Here is a 15732-nt window from a genome sequence, read left to right as displayed (position 1 = left end):
AGTCCCTGTTCTCTGTCCTCTTTCCTCGGTTGTCTTTCATTTTCTGCATACCATCCTTACCATCATGAATGGTCTCACCAATTATCATGACTTTAACCACCAAAGACAAGAATCCTCAGGCCTATGACTTCCAGTGGAAGCCCTTTCCTGAATTCCAGACCCATATTTCCAAATCTTATGGTATAGGAATGGCATCTTGCATCAAATATATCTTCATGTAATCTTATTTCAATACTTGCTCTGTTGTAATTAATTATGAATGAAATCAATGACATCATGACCCAACAAATTCCCGAAGAACAAATTTGTGCATCTTTTATAACTTTATCCTTTCCCTGTTAACTGACCACCAGATTCTACAGTTTATACCTAACATATATCTGACAACTCTCACCCACATTATTGTTGCCTTCCCTGAGGTCCTTACCATTTTCACTCTTTATCTCTAAGCTTCTATCTCATCTCTCTGCTTTCTTCAGCCCATGGTCCCCTTTATTCATCACTTTCTAATATAGAATGATTCACCTTTAAATACAATTGGTTGAAAAAAATCAAGCCATATACGTTACTATCCCTCTTAAAAATTGGCTCATCAATCTTTCATAATTATGTCCAAGTTCCTTATGTGAGAAAGGATAATAACAGAAGACAAATTTGTCTTATTTGGGGCTCTTTGTGTTGTGGTTTTTGTTTCTCAGGACATAAAATTTGTTATATAGCCTGGGCTAGCCTTGGACTCCAAGATCCTGGAGCCTCAGAGAATAGAGAGTATGCATGGCCACAACAGGCTACTAAGGTGATTAACAGTAGCAAAGCTGGGGTTTGAATCCAACCCTATGGCCCATACTTGGTTTGAATGCCACTTCCCTGACATAACCCACACATTTACAGATCTGTCCCAAAAGTCGGGAATGGTGTCATGGTCTTACTTGTGTCCTGTGGCTTGCACAGAGCTTAGTGTGCGCTCATTTTCAGAGGTGGATGAAGAAGCAATGAAAGGATGGAAAGAAGTAATTGGGAAAGCAGTGAACGTGCTTAGAGAAGACCATGTTGCTGTTTAAATGTTGTAGGAATTGTCACATGAAAGCCTGCTTCTTGGCAGAGCAAGGGGACTTCACCAGGGAGCTGGGGACACAGTGCATTTCTCTGGGATGAAAGCCTGTAACTTTCATGAGTCTCATGAAGCTGTCTGTGATCCACCCTAAACATGTCAGAAATCATCTCTCCAGAGAAGCCAGTGAGCAGCTGTTACCAAGAGACCAATTTCAGATCTCTGAAGGGAAGAGATCAGTTAAAAGACAAAAAAACCTTTAAACAAAATGTCAAAAGTTCTGGACCCTGGAAGCAGTCAAGCAGAGGCCAGATAAACATAAGGGGGAAAATAAAAAGAAAGGGATTTCCATAGATAAGCAAGGGAGGAGCCAGGTGTAGTAGCACTGGCCTTTAATCCCAGCACAAAGGAAGCAGAGGCAGGTGGATCTCTACGGTGGTTGTCAACCTGTGGGTCACAACTCCTTTGGAGGCTGCATGTCAGATGTTTACATTACGATTCATAACTGAAGTGAAATTGTAGTTATGAAGTAGCAACGAAATAATTTTATGGTTGGGAGTCACCACAACAGAAAGAACTGACTGTATTAGTGAAGAGCCTCTCTCAAACAAAAAAGCATGATGGGTAAAGGCTACCTTAAAAAAAAAAAAAAGAACAACAACAGCAACAACAAAGGCCAATGAACTCCTTCATCCTCTAAGATTCCACTAATTCTATGATGCAACCTGTCTTAGTTAGGGTTTCTATAGCTGTGAAGAGACACCATGACGATGGCAACTCTTTTAATGGAAATCATTTAACTGGGACTGGCTTAAGAGTTTCAGAGGTTTTAGTCCATTGTCATCATGGTAGGACACGGTGGTGTGCAGGTAGACACAGTACTGGAGAGGGAACTGAGAGTCCTATATTTTGATCTGAAGGCAGCAGAAGGAAAAACTGCCACAAAGAGCATGGCTTGAACATATATAAAACCTCAAAGCCTGCCCCCACAGTGACATACTTCCTCCAACAAGGCCACAACTCCTAATAGTGCCACTCCCTCTGGATATATTCAAACATGAGTGTACCAGGCTTTCTTTTTTGGACCACCAACCAGCTCCCAAATCTTGACACAGATATCTTGTTAGTTATAATGCTCGGCCTAGCTTAGGCTCATTTCTGGCTAGTTCTTTTAACTTAAATTGACCTGTTTCTCTTTATCTACCTTTTGCCTCGGTGCTTTTTACCGTTTCTTTCTGTATGTCCTACTTTTCCTGCTTCTTCCTTGTCTTACTGGCTGGCAACTGCCTGGCTGGCTGACCCCAGGCATGTCTCTGTTTTTCTCCCTCATTCTTTTCTTCTTCTCTTCTGAGCCTAGATTTCTCCTTCTATTTATTCTCTCTGCCTGCCAGCCCCACCTATCCTTTCTCTGCCTAGCTATTGGCCATTCAGCTCTTTATTAGACCAGTCGGGTACCTTAGGCAGGCAAGATGAAACAGCAACACATCTTTTCATAATTAAACAAATGCAGAAGAAACAAAAGTAACACACCTTTACCCAGTTAAAATAATGTTCTGCAACATATACAAATATAACACATCTTCACGTAGTTAAATATTCCACAACACATGAGTCTTTGGGGGCCATGCCTATTCAAACCACCACACAACCCATAATAAATTTGTCTTTTGTCCCCCAATAAAGACTTTAATCTTTTCTAAAGTATCGTGGCATCATTTCAGTTAGTCCTAATAATCACTTTCAGGTTCCTTTGGATTTCTTAGTAAACCCAAACAACTAAATGTAAATTTTGCTGAATCTAAAGGGACTAGTGACTTGGTAATTTCTACTTCTTTTTTTCCTACAACTATAAACACAGATTAATTGCACAAACAAAAGAGAATTACTGCAGTATTTCTGTACAAGTGCATGCATGCGCTACCATGTCTACCTTCTCTCTCTCCTTCCCCCTCCTCCTTGCCAGCCCTGTTTCCAGTCCCTAGTAGTCCCTTTTCTACTTTCAGGCCTTTTCCCACAGATAGAACACAGGCTGTTCTTGCCTTCCTGCATCTGACCAATTTCACTTAACACAATGTGCCCCCTCCCACCATTTTCCATGAATGACTGCATTTCATTGTAATTTCTCTTGTTGGCACTACGTCATACTCACTCTGTATCCTGCCTAGCCGCCTGTCATGTTTCTTACTTTACAAGTTAGCAAGAGTTAGTTTATGTTATATTTATATCTATTAAAGTTTTGACTCCAAAGCACAAAGTATAAAACTAATTGTTCTATAGACCAAATCCAGTCCAGGTTACTGTACTAGGTGGAGCTTCTTTTTCCCCTTAAAAACAGATATTTAGCTCATAATCACTGGTGATATAACAAAACTCCCAAAACTTTTTATGTTTATTTTCTCCAAATTTTGCTTCATAGTACATAGGAGTTTCCCCAATAACTTCTGCTCATATGTATTCCATTTTATTTGCTTCCTCAGCAGTCAGCAGAGCCTGGCAGCCCAGGACTATGATCCTGCTCTTTGAGAGGTTGAGGTGGAAAATAGGAAATTCAGGGCCTGCGTGGGCTCAGCAAGAGTCTCTTTTAAGATTAAAAGAGGAAAGGATGGTGGGGAGGAGGGGTTAAAACATTTGTTTAGCAAGTGCAAGGCAGCTTTGGGTCAATCCTGGTTACAAAGGAGGGCAAGGAGGGAGGAGAGAGAGGGGAGGAGGAAAACGGGAGGAGGGAGAAGGGAGAGGAGGAGGGAATGGGGAGGGAGAGGGGATACAGGAGAAGAATAGGGATAGAGGAGTATAGAGAGGAAGAGGGAGAAGGAAAAAGAGGGAAGAGAGGAGGAGAGAAAGTGGAGGGGGAAGGGGAGGGGAGGAAGAAGGGAGGAGGGACAGGAGGAGCACCAGCAATAATACATTTTAAGATGGTGGATTTAGGTGAATATGGAAGTTATCCAGAAAATAATGTAAATATTTCACGTCCGTTTCTTCATGTCCTAATACTGCTACATCTTTACCTAAAGAGCAACAAGTACCTGTAGTTTTATCAGGGAGCAGCCTTCAGAGTAAAGAATAAAATAAATGATCCTTGTTTGGCACACTGTATAATCATGGAACACATTAAACCTTTTCCTTTGCTGTTTCACACAGCCAGCCTTTCATGATCATCCTTCCTGGAGGACAAGCCCATGCGAGAAATAGTGAAGGAAGCCAGTGGAAATTTCTTCCACTTCTTAGAGTCTTTTTTTTTTTACCTTTAGAAATATTTTATCAGGTTGGAGAGGTGGCTCAATGGTTAAGAACACTGTCTGGTCTTTCTGTGAACTCGGGTTCAGTTCCCAACACCGACATGGCAGTTCACAAGTATCTGTAACTCCAGTTTCAGGGGCTCTGGCACCCTCACACAGACATACATCAAGGCAAAGTACCGATAAAATAAATAATTAAAAATTGTTTTTAAAAGAAGCAAAAAAAAAGATACGTTTTATTGACCTATAATTATCATATACATTTGTAGGGTCATTGTGATAATTTGAAACAAAGGTCAGATACGGTAATTATCATTTGATCTATGGTTGTGGTGTGTCTTCTCTCCTAGTTTTTTATAAGACATATGATAATAACACTTGAAAAGCTGATGCAGAAGAACCACACATATGAGGTTTATCCAGGCTAAATAATGAGATCTTGACTCAAAAAAAAAAAAAAAAAAAAAGTAGTAAGTTGTCACTCTACTATTCTGCAGAATATTAGAAAAGCAATTCTTCCTATGCAGCTTCTTTTTCAGTACCCATTGCCTAGGCTCCCTCAGGACCTCTCTGTTTTCTTCCCCTCCTTCATTGTTTTTATTTACGCAGGTCAAAGAAAAATCAAAATTCTGAAGGTGTAAACTGGCTATCTTCTTGCCAATACTTGCTGCCACCTGCTGGCCAAAGCAGAAAACTGCAAAGAATGACTAAACGACTAAAAAAAAGTGTAGGTATGGTGAATTTTGTGATAGCCTTTATATGTAGCTGAAAGGGGCTAATTAAACAGAATAGAGCCTTTAAAAATACTGATATTCCACATTTATAAATAGTGCTAGTTGACTATTATAGAAAAGAAAGGAGTACATAGCTGATTGGTGTCTGCCCAGGGAATAAGTACTTTTCCTGTTCAGCTACTTCTTTATTTCAAGATTCCCCCTCACCTCCAAAGTTTCAAAGTCATAGAGAACATTTCCTAATTATGATGATCATGTTTCCTAAGATGTTGCCTCAAGGAAAAGTGGTTCCTTTTATGGGATATTGAAAATTGGAGGATTACACCACACCAGGGCCTAGACTTAGCATTTTATAAAAATGCAAGCATTAGTTTTAAACTAGGGAGCTCATATAAAACCCAGATTGATATATTCTGTAAGAGAAGTGGAAGACTGGACCACTGTGGACCCTGTTTCCACATGGCCATGACAGGATATGGCTGAGCTCAGGAGAGACAAGAGTTTTTCTGCCCACCACAGTCCCTACCACTTCCCGTTACCTCCATCCCAGAAGCCATGGTCATTTGCCATTCATCGTTCTTTTCTTTTATATTAATTTTTTAAATGGAAGCTTTTCTTTTAGCCCAGGAAAAGCAGCACCTACTAGTTCCCTAATTTTGTGTTCTACTTTTTGTCAGTAACTGACATCCATTGTCATGGGATGATACTGTTCTGACTAAACATTCTATTTCCCACCCTTTTCACACATTGGTAACTAAGGAAACACGATGACAAGACTTCTGAAGTAGTCTCTAAAGATGACTAACTTGATGCTAAGGAAATGACTCCCACAGACCCCCAACACATCCTTTCTTCGTCCTTTGTCTTCCTGCTCAAAGAACAGATTTGTATGATGGCAGGAGTTTGGGCAACTCTCTTGGATCCTAAGCATGTGATGATGAAGGCCCAGGGCTCAATTTGATGAGGAAAAATTGCATTTGTGGAACTCTCTACACAAGTTACAGGCAGATGGGCCAGCAGGATAGTCTTCTCTCCTTAGAAACTGTTACTGCTTGTATAACCTCCTGGAGGGCCTTTCTGGATCTTGTGCATTTTAGGAGCTTTCTGAATCTTGTAAGTTTCATTTACTTCCTGAGTCTTATGAACATCCCTTTCTTCCCCAGAGAAGGGAATGTTTCAACTCAGAGGAAATAGTTACAAAACACTCTAACCTGTCCTATGGCTCTTGCATTCATTCCATGCCTTTTTCATAAGGTGCTCTTGTTCTTGGAGTGAGTGATACAAATGTCTAATTTTCCTTCATCTATACCTGAGCATTGGACCCCAGTGTCTACAAAGTCACTTATTCTCAGAAATTTGAGTAGTTATGAGTCTCTGCAGTAACTATTGCCCATTGCAAATAATAAAAACAAACCTCCAAGCATGTTGCCCTTCATGGCCAAGATTGGCAGCGACAGTAATCTAGAGGTTTAGACACAAATATTTTAGATGGCAGTTTAGATACAAATGTTTTAGAAGGCACATCACATCAAAACAATAGCAGTCACTACCTTGCTGGGATCTATGATCTACTTAGTCATAGATTGTTGCCCTGTTTACAGAATCAGTTGTGAGTTCCCTTCTGTGGCACAGACCTTGAATCCAGTCAGCATGCAGTTAGTTGCATCCACAAGAGTTATGCTACTATTGCCCCAGTGAACCCATCTTCCCTGGTAGATTGGCACCATGGCATGCAAGGCCCATAGCCAAGCAGGACTTGTAGTGATAATTCTCCCCAAGAAGTCTGCATGACACCTCTTTATACTGTGAAAGCCTGTCAGAATGGATGGAGCCTCCAGCTCAGTCTCAGCCTTATTTTTTCATGTCCTATAGCCAAAGTATGGTGGGTTTTTAGCAAAAGAGACTCACCATCTAGTTCTGGAAAACAAAGTTAGCAATGTCCTCAGGGGCCTCACTGACTCCTAGGGAGGTAGCACACATGGCTCACTGAGGTTTTCATTCAATTGCCTTATGTATCTTGGAGTGTATTTTTCATGCTTACAGGTATATTCATTCAAACTCTTTCACTTCTCTTTTACTTTTATTTCAAATGTTTTTCCAAGTCTGTAAGACAGTCAATGCTTAGTATTTATTGTATTATATAACGAAACTTTTTTTTAAACAAAGCCTGGCCAGCATCTCTGAAGACCCACTATTGGTCACTCCAAGCAAGTCAGTTGCTCATGAATGGCTAAGCAGATAGAATACATCAGTCAATAAATAAGGATAAAGGAAGGAAAACCAAGTGTTAAAAGGATGAACACAACATGAAAACAAATTCCATCACATGTATCAAATGTTTGTTATTTATCACTTCTGTGAATTGTTGCTCAGGCTTTCAAACTTTCCAGAAGCTAATGCTGCATTTGGGGTTTTGTTAATTTTCCCCCAAGGAACTTCAGCTCTAGACAAAGCTTGCCACACTTGTCTTTGAGTGATCCAGGCAGACCTGCTCATATGCATTACCGTTATCTCACCTGCCTCTTGCTTGCCTTAACATTTCACAAACTTTACATTCCAATCTAAATTGTTCAGATCCACCAAAGTCTCTCCTACCTCATAAAAATCATGTCCCTCCATGGAGCTTAGCAAAAGCCACTAGATCCCCATTCTACTCCTTAGATCTTTACTGGGTTAGCCCCTTCTTCAGTTCTCCTATCTGACCCAATGAACTGGGCATCAAATACAACCTCTATCATGTCCAGTTTGGTCAGTAACTCCAGGCTTTCTTCTATTGTCTTCTAGTCCTTGGCATTCATAGAGGCCTCAGCCAGTGGCTTGCCACGTGTTCCTAGTGGCTCTTTTGCACCAGTTCATCAGAGACCAATTTCCTTTATAGCATCTCAGGTTATTCACCCTTTGTCTCATAAGGAGTGCACAGTTTTGCTCATTTTTTCCACTTTCTTACCGTCTACCCCTATTACTTATAGCATCACAAGCCAGGATATCTCTTTCATTGCTTGTTTAAAAGTCTTGCCCAATTCAAGTTGTTCAAGGGCAGAGTATTCCCTGATTACCGTGTTTTCTTGCACTGCTGTTATTGAGGCCCCATTTGCATGGTGAATCATGGGTTTTCCTCTTTTTCCCTACTGAAGGCTGGGACTGAGGAGTTTCTTCTATCACTTCTACCACGTTCAGTTCTTCCTCCTTACTTATGCCCATGGGTTCTGAGCTTTTGGATTCCAGGAGTGGCTCTTTAGCACAGATATAATTTGCACTCTCTTTTTTTGAATTCTGCCAGGATAAGAAATGGTAAGCCAATACCTCCATCCCCTTCACCCATCTTCTCCCTTCCACTGTGAAACCTGATGCTAACGCAGTGGGTAAGTTCTTTCTGGGAAGATAACTGAGCTTCAACTTCACATCTTGTCACTCACAACAAAGGCCACACACAAGTGATATGCTAGTCATCCAGTCTCATACTTGCCACCTTCAGGGACTTCCATATATTCTCCAGTCCATCAAAGACTTTGGCTATAATCCATACTGGGTGGTAGACCTCACTCATTGAGTAGGCATGCTATGAGAAAGAGGGCTAGCCTGTAATTCACTACAAGGTTACTCCATTCTCAGATGGTCTGGCCTTGGGTACATATCTTATTACCCCTTACAAGGAGTGCACAATCAACACTACAGCAAGCAGGCACACCATTCCATATCCATATGGGGAAATATAGCCATAATTGGACTGCCCCCTGGACCCTCCACCCTCACATGAATCAACCTCAGTTGTATAAATCAGCACCCACTGCAGGGACCATACAACCATTACTCCCCCATTCACCCTTGGTTTCCTCAGTTCCGGTTGAGGGGCCAACTGCTTGACTTTTCTGGAGGATGGAGTGGAGGGTGAACCAATGTCTATTCACCCCATATAGGACACCAACAACAGAGCAAAGAAATGATTCTAGCCAAGTATCCCTTAGTGAACCAATGAGTTTTATTGGGACTATTCACAGAAGAAGCATGAGCGAGAGATTAGTTACATGAGCATGCATGATTCAAAGGCGATGGCACTGTTGTTTCAGTTTACTTTTCTCTTGCTGTGCTAAGACACCAAGACCAAGGCAACTCATTCAAGATATAACCAATTGGGCTTATAAGTTCCAAGGTGGGTTTGTGACCATTATGGTGGGAAGCAAGGCAGCAGGCAGGCAGGCATGACACTGGAGCAGTGGCTGAAAGTTTAAATGTTGAGGGAATAACCTTAAGGCAGACAGAGAGAGATGGGGACACAAACTCCACCTCCAATGACACACCTCCTCCAGCAAGGCCACACCTTTTAATCCTTCCCAAACAATTCTACTAACTGGGAACTAAGAATTTTACTATATGAGACTATGGCAGTCATTCTCATTCAAATCACCACATACTACCAAAAAGTCCACACCAGCACTAGTGACAACTTACCATATGTAACATTGTCTGACAATCCACAGGCTCAAGGCAAAAGAACCTCAAAAAGCAGACTGCTGATAAACAAAATCCCTGGCTGAATGAAACTGACAGCTGGATCTCTAAAGCATGGAAGCAGCAAGTGTAGCAGACAAAGATCACTGTGGTAACCGGGAAGGAACAAAAACTTCTTTACTAATTTCCCCATCTCTGCATAGACAGAGACATGTAGATCTGACTGTGAACTTTTGACAACTTTTGGTAGGCTTGTTGTTCTTCCTCTCTACCACAAGATTTGACAGCTTTTCTCTAATTGGTTCTATTTTTTTTTCTACTTATTTAACTACATTGAGTCTATTAGGACCCATCTGGCTGACACCTTATAAATTTGGACACTTTGTGGTTTCAGAGACAGAAGCACCAAGAACTTGAAGTAAGATAAGACAAGGAAGCCTAATGCAGCCCAAGAGTTCTACTCTTCAAGGCCACCTCCAGGGTTTGAGGAAGAAGTGTTGATGGAGGTTTTCTTGTCCTGCCTATGTCCTACCACCACTTCATCCCCAAATAAGCACACAGAGACTTATATTAATTATAAAACTGTTGGGCAGTGGCTTGGGCTTCTTATTGGCTAGCTCTGTCTTAATTATTAACCCATTTCTATCAATCTATGTATTGCCATGAGGTTGTGGTTTACTCAGGTTCTCCCAGCATGTTGTTATTCCTTCGGCAGCATGGAGACTCTGTGTGGCGGACTCACTCTGTCTACCTTTCCCAGAATTCTCCTCCCCTAGTCCTGCCTATCTCCCTGCCTCATTGACTGAACAGTTTTATTCATTAACCAATAAGAGAAACATATACAGAAGGACATCTCCCATCAAAGAAGTCCACAATGAAGTGAAACTGAGCTTATCTTTTTCTATCTGAAGGTTAAAAACTCACATATATGATCTAAGGGTAATTTTCTTTTATTCTTCTTTAATTCTAATTTTTTATCCTAATTGTTTATAATTTTTTAGCTCTAATTCTTTAGTTCCAATTCTGTAGTTCTAAATCTTTAGTTCCTGGAATAGGATGGGATAAACTTGATTGGAGACAAGAGATAGTCTCTACCAATCACTTCATTTTATCAGGCACCATTTCTCTGTAGGAGGGAATGTTTTGATTTAATAGAAATAGTTACACAACAGGGGGCAATATTTAAAATTTTCCTAACATCCATCATAGATCCTGTTAGCTCATGCCTTAGTTATTTTTATATTGCTATGTTAGAAGAACATGACCAAGGAAGCTTATAGAAAAAAGAGTTTATTGGGACTTACATGAGTCCATGACTATCATGGCAGGAGGCACAGGAAGGCAGGCATGGCACTGGAACAGTAGCTGAGAATTCATATCTGATCCACAAGCAGGAGTCAGAGAGCTGATTGAGAATAACATGGGCTTTCAAAGTTCACCCCCAGTGGCACACTTCCTCCAAAAAAAATCATGCCTCCTAATCCTTCCCAAACATTTCCACCAGCTAGGGACCAAGCATTCAAATATATGAGCCTATGGAGGCCATTCTCATTCAAACCACCACAGTTCAGTATTTTAAACTAATCTACTAAACTATTACATGTTTAGGGCAGAGAATTTCTGGAATTTCTAGTATTGATACATATATGCCTTTAAAATGAACACAATATAGACTATATGGTCTAAGGCTACACCACCCTGAACATGCTTGATCTCCACTAAATTATTCATATGATGGAAACCCAAGATAGCTGGATATTTTATGAAATTATTCAGGAGAGTAATTTCTCCACTGAGCTCATTATGAATTACAGATGTAGTTTTCACTGGATGATGTCACATTCATTTTCCAAGACGCTTTATTTTGAAGTATTTGCATATGTCTGTGTGTCTGTGTGCAGGTATATATACAAGTGCTGGTGTCCTCAAAGGCCAGAGGCATTGGATCCCTTGCACCTGAAGTTACGGTCATGAACTGCCTGATGTGGGTTGGGAACAGCCTGTGTTCTTCACTTCTGAGCCATCTCACCAGCCCAATGATGACATCACATTCTTGAGAGACTACAAGTACTTAGAAACCATGATTCTGTATTACAAAATATTTCAATACTTTCTGTCTTCTTTCTTATCTTTTTTCTTTCTTTTTTTGATCAGCAGCAATATTTAGTACATAGTTAACAGAAAGATATGAAAGTACCTCAAATTCTCAAAGAATGCCTTTTTCTCTTTTGGTCCATGTGCTGTCTCCAGTTCCACTGGGGAAAAAAATGTGAGATGTAGCTTTGCTTGCAGGAAGTTTATGGGGCATTATCTTGCTTATCAACTTGCTTATAAGGGAGCTATGGAAGGTTACAGGGCTGAGAGAGAAGGTTAATTGTTGAGCAACTGCAGCCAAAACATTTACTGGGCCAATCAAAGTGTTGAAGCTGGGACACTTTTCAATAGATATTCTCCATCAAAATGTTCCATTTGAACCTTCATGCCCTTGTTTTAACCTGTCAGCAGATGTAGGCTCTTCCTGGGGAGGGAAGTCATAGGCCTGGAAGAGACAGCTCTCTTCTGCCCAGGGGAATAGGCAATGGGCAACTCATTTATAAACCATTGGCGGTTCTCAGAAGCTAGGGGATACTCTTCATCCAGAGAGGAAAATGGACAGTTCCCTGCAGCATCCTCTTGCTATTACCTTTCTTTCTCTTTTCCTCCTATCTTCCTCCTTCCTTCCTTCTTTCTGTCCTTCATTCTTTCATTTCTATTTTCTGCCTTTTTGTTTGTGGTATGATAGTTATTTCCATTTCCTTCATGAGTCATAAGTAACTATTCTTGGTCCTTTGTTTCAAGTTCTTGGATCAAATACAGAGCTGAATTTAATTACTAGGATTAGTTACTGTGAACAAGCCAAATTAAATAGTAAGTTCTATATGTTCTACCCTTTTGTATAAAAAGAATAATGGTTATGAGTGAATAAACAAGGATTAGTTTAAATATTGTATTTGGAGGGCCAGGTGTTCAAGACAGACAGATACCAGTAATATGAAGCAACCAGGGACAAAGGAATGTTTTTTTTTTCCTCAAGAAAAATGCCTGCTGTGGTTCCCACAAGGCTTTCCTAATCCCTGACACATCCCTCACCTCCCATCATGATGACTGACATGCAGCCTCTGGCTCGCCTTATAATGCTCTCAGCTGTGCTACCTCCTTGCCTTCCTAATGATTCTCATATCGAGAAGAAACATGATTGACTTTCATTCATTTTGAGGCCAGAGCTCACAGTAGTAGTTTGTATTTCTAGCCAAGGTAAGCTTCCCCACCATATGGATGTTAATTACAGACTCATGTTAGCTGATTGATTTAAAGTGAGGGCAATTGAATATATCCATGGTTTTCTGCCGGTCCTATGCAATGCCTTTTAATTGCCTGCATAAATGTGTTTAATGGCCTCTTTAATGCAGAAAATGAAGCTTTAAAGTAGATCATTTGGGAAATTAGAGAGTTAAAGATTGAGGTGGAAATTATGGTTGAGTTCAACAGTGATTAAGAACCTAGTTTCTTTAATAGTATTAAAACAGAACACTTAAAACAATCTGTATATTAAATTATATATCTATTGCATCTATCATTTAGTTAGGGGTCCAGTGAAACAGATAAATAAATTCAGCTAAATACTGTTTATTTACAACCACATCCAAACATTTTTGCAGATTCATAGGATGAAATCTTTTAATGAAATTCCTGAGGGAAAAAACACTGAGATAGATGAAGGTATATTAAAATAACTAGCAGCACATTTTATCAATATTGTTTCCTTTATGAATCATTAAGCAAAACAGTGCCTCAGAGGTCCCATGGATCTCTGTCTTGCTTCAACAGTGTTTGGACAGAATGAACCCAAAGACCCCCTCTGCTAGCTTCCAGCTGCCTTTCCGTCTTCCCAGTCACAGCCTCTGGGACTATCTCCTCACCACCTTCGACTTTGAGGACCCGCCACACAGTCCCTTTACTGTTTGCTCCATACTGAAGATCAGCCTTGACTTCCCAGATTCATCAGAATGATTCCATTGAAATGGAAGCTGCAGTGAACTGCCTGGTCACCTTAGCCCTGTGGGCCTCCTACACCTATCTCTGGGCTACTATTTTGATCCGCATGACGTGGCTCAGGAGGGTGTAGACCACTTCTTCTGGTAATTGGCCAAGGAAGACTGTGAGGGCTCAAGTTGCAGACCAATCACAGGGGCGTGCGTGCACTCTCCCAAGATGTGCAGTGCACTCTTCCAGGATGTGCAGAAGCCATCTTAAGATGAGTGGGGGTAAAAACCCCACTGTGATGTCTTGGAAAACCACTTCCTGGATGAGGAGAAGCTCATCAAGAAAATGGCAACCACTTGACTAACCTCCATAGGTTGGCTGGGCGACAGCCAATGCAGACTGATGTGCCCCAGCCATCTCTGGCATAGGGTGGTTCACTCTCATGCACGTCTAGAAGGCCTCGCCTTCCAAGGGGCTCCCCCTCCTCTGCTCTGCTCTGCAACAGCCAGCCTCAGGACCTCCACCTGAACCTCTCAAGTCACTAGGCAACTTTGTGATCACCCTGGAGCCCCTCCAAAGCCTCGGGCCAAGTAAAAATAAAGCTTTTTGAAATAGAAAAACAACAACAAAAAGAATCATTAAGCATGGAGAGGGACTGGGAAGAAAAGAGGGAGGAGAAACTGAAGTTAGGATGTAAAATAGATAGATGATGGATAGATGGATGGATAGAGATAAATAGATAGATAGATAGATAGATAGATGGATAGATATTTTAAAAGAATCATTAAGCACACCTGGAATGTATGTACACTAAAAAAGATGGTGGTGATGGCCCAGTGAGGAAGGGCACTTGCAGTGCAATCCTGACAACCTGGGTTTGATCCTTGGGACCCATGTAAAGGTAGAAAGACAGAACTATCTCCACAAGGTTTTCCTCTGATCTCAACACACACGCAATGGTACATGTCAGTCACACACACGTCACATACCACACAGTAATAACTAAAATTAAAAGAAATACTTGATCATTAAGTGTTGAATGGTTACTGACTTTATTAATTAATAAAGTTAATTGTTACTGCCTGTGACTGACATCAGGAAGGCAAAAAGCATTCACTGAGAGCAGGACTTTTGTTGGTGTCCCAAGACCCCAAACAACTTCTGGCGTTCAGTGACAATTCTTATAAATATGTATTGAATGGGTAAATGGAAGGATGGCAAAATCAAGTACATAAATGCCAAAAGCCTTTGAGATCAATCTCTGGAATGTGACCAACCTGCAGCCTGTGGACCACATGAGGCCATAACCAGGTATAAATGTAGCCCAACATAAAATCCTGAACTTAATGTTTTTGAAGGTATTTTGTTTGTTTGTGTAACTCAGTTGTATGATTCTCAAGCATAAATTTCATGGATGACAATGTCATAATGACATGTCAAACAGTTGAACATGCTTGGATCATGGGAATAGCTGTGAAAGCTTGAAGCTGAGAGGGCGAACAGAACGACTGACTAAAAGCAATAATATAAGAACTGACACGAATGTTCAGCAGTTTGTTTGTGGTGGAGTCTTACTATGTAGCCCAAGCTGACCTGGAACCCATACTGCTCCTGCACTAATATCCCAAGCACTGGGATTATAGGACTGTGCTATCAAGCTCTACTGAAGGTTGTCATCATTGCCTTCCTCCTCCTCCTCCTCCTCCTCCTCCTCCTCCTCCTCCTCCTCTTCTCCTTTCTTCTTCTTCTTCTTCTTCTTCTTCTTCTTCTTCTTCTTCTTCTTCTTCTTCTTCTTCTTCTAGATTTATTTATCTTGAAGGGTGGTGGTGAAAATCCAGCACTTGGAAGGCAGAGGCAGGCTGATCTCTGAGTTTGAGGCCAGCCTGGCCTACAGAAGGAGTTCCAGGGCAGTCAAGGCTACACAGAGAAACCCTGTCTTGGAAAAAAAAAACCAAAATGAAAAACCAAAAAAAAAAAAAAACCCGAAGATTTACTTATTTTATGTGTATGTGTGTGCCTGCTTGTCTGTATGTACATGCTGAGGCTAGAGGCACTGGATCCCCCTATAGTTGGAGTTACAAGCTATTGTGAGCTATCTAATATGGGATACTGGGAACTGAACTTTGATCCTTTGAAAGAGCTGCAACTGAGTGATCTCTTCATTACCACAACTTTCTTGTAAAGTGAAATCTAAAATTCCTGAATTAACTGAGTTTAGCTAATTTTTCTTTTTTCTTTT

At 40.9% G+C, this 15732-nt stretch overlaps 1 pseudogene; it reads left to right on the top strand.

Annotated features, from left to right (window-relative positions):
• The first annotated feature begins 13487 nt into the window (after window positions 1-13487).
• On the top strand, window positions 13488-13921 carry LOC113831180 (annotated as a pseudogene).
• Window positions 13922-15732: the final 1811 nt, after the last annotated feature.

Source organism: Cricetulus griseus, unplaced genomic scaffold (assembly GCF_003668045.3).
Source record: "Cricetulus griseus strain 17A/GY unplaced genomic scaffold, alternate assembly CriGri-PICRH-1.0 unplaced_scaffold_428, whole genome shotgun sequence".
Taxonomy (NCBI): domain Eukaryota; kingdom Metazoa; phylum Chordata; class Mammalia; order Rodentia; family Cricetidae; genus Cricetulus; species Cricetulus griseus.
The sequence above is the reverse complement of the archived record's forward strand: the minus strand, read 5'-3'. Positions and strand labels throughout refer to the sequence as shown.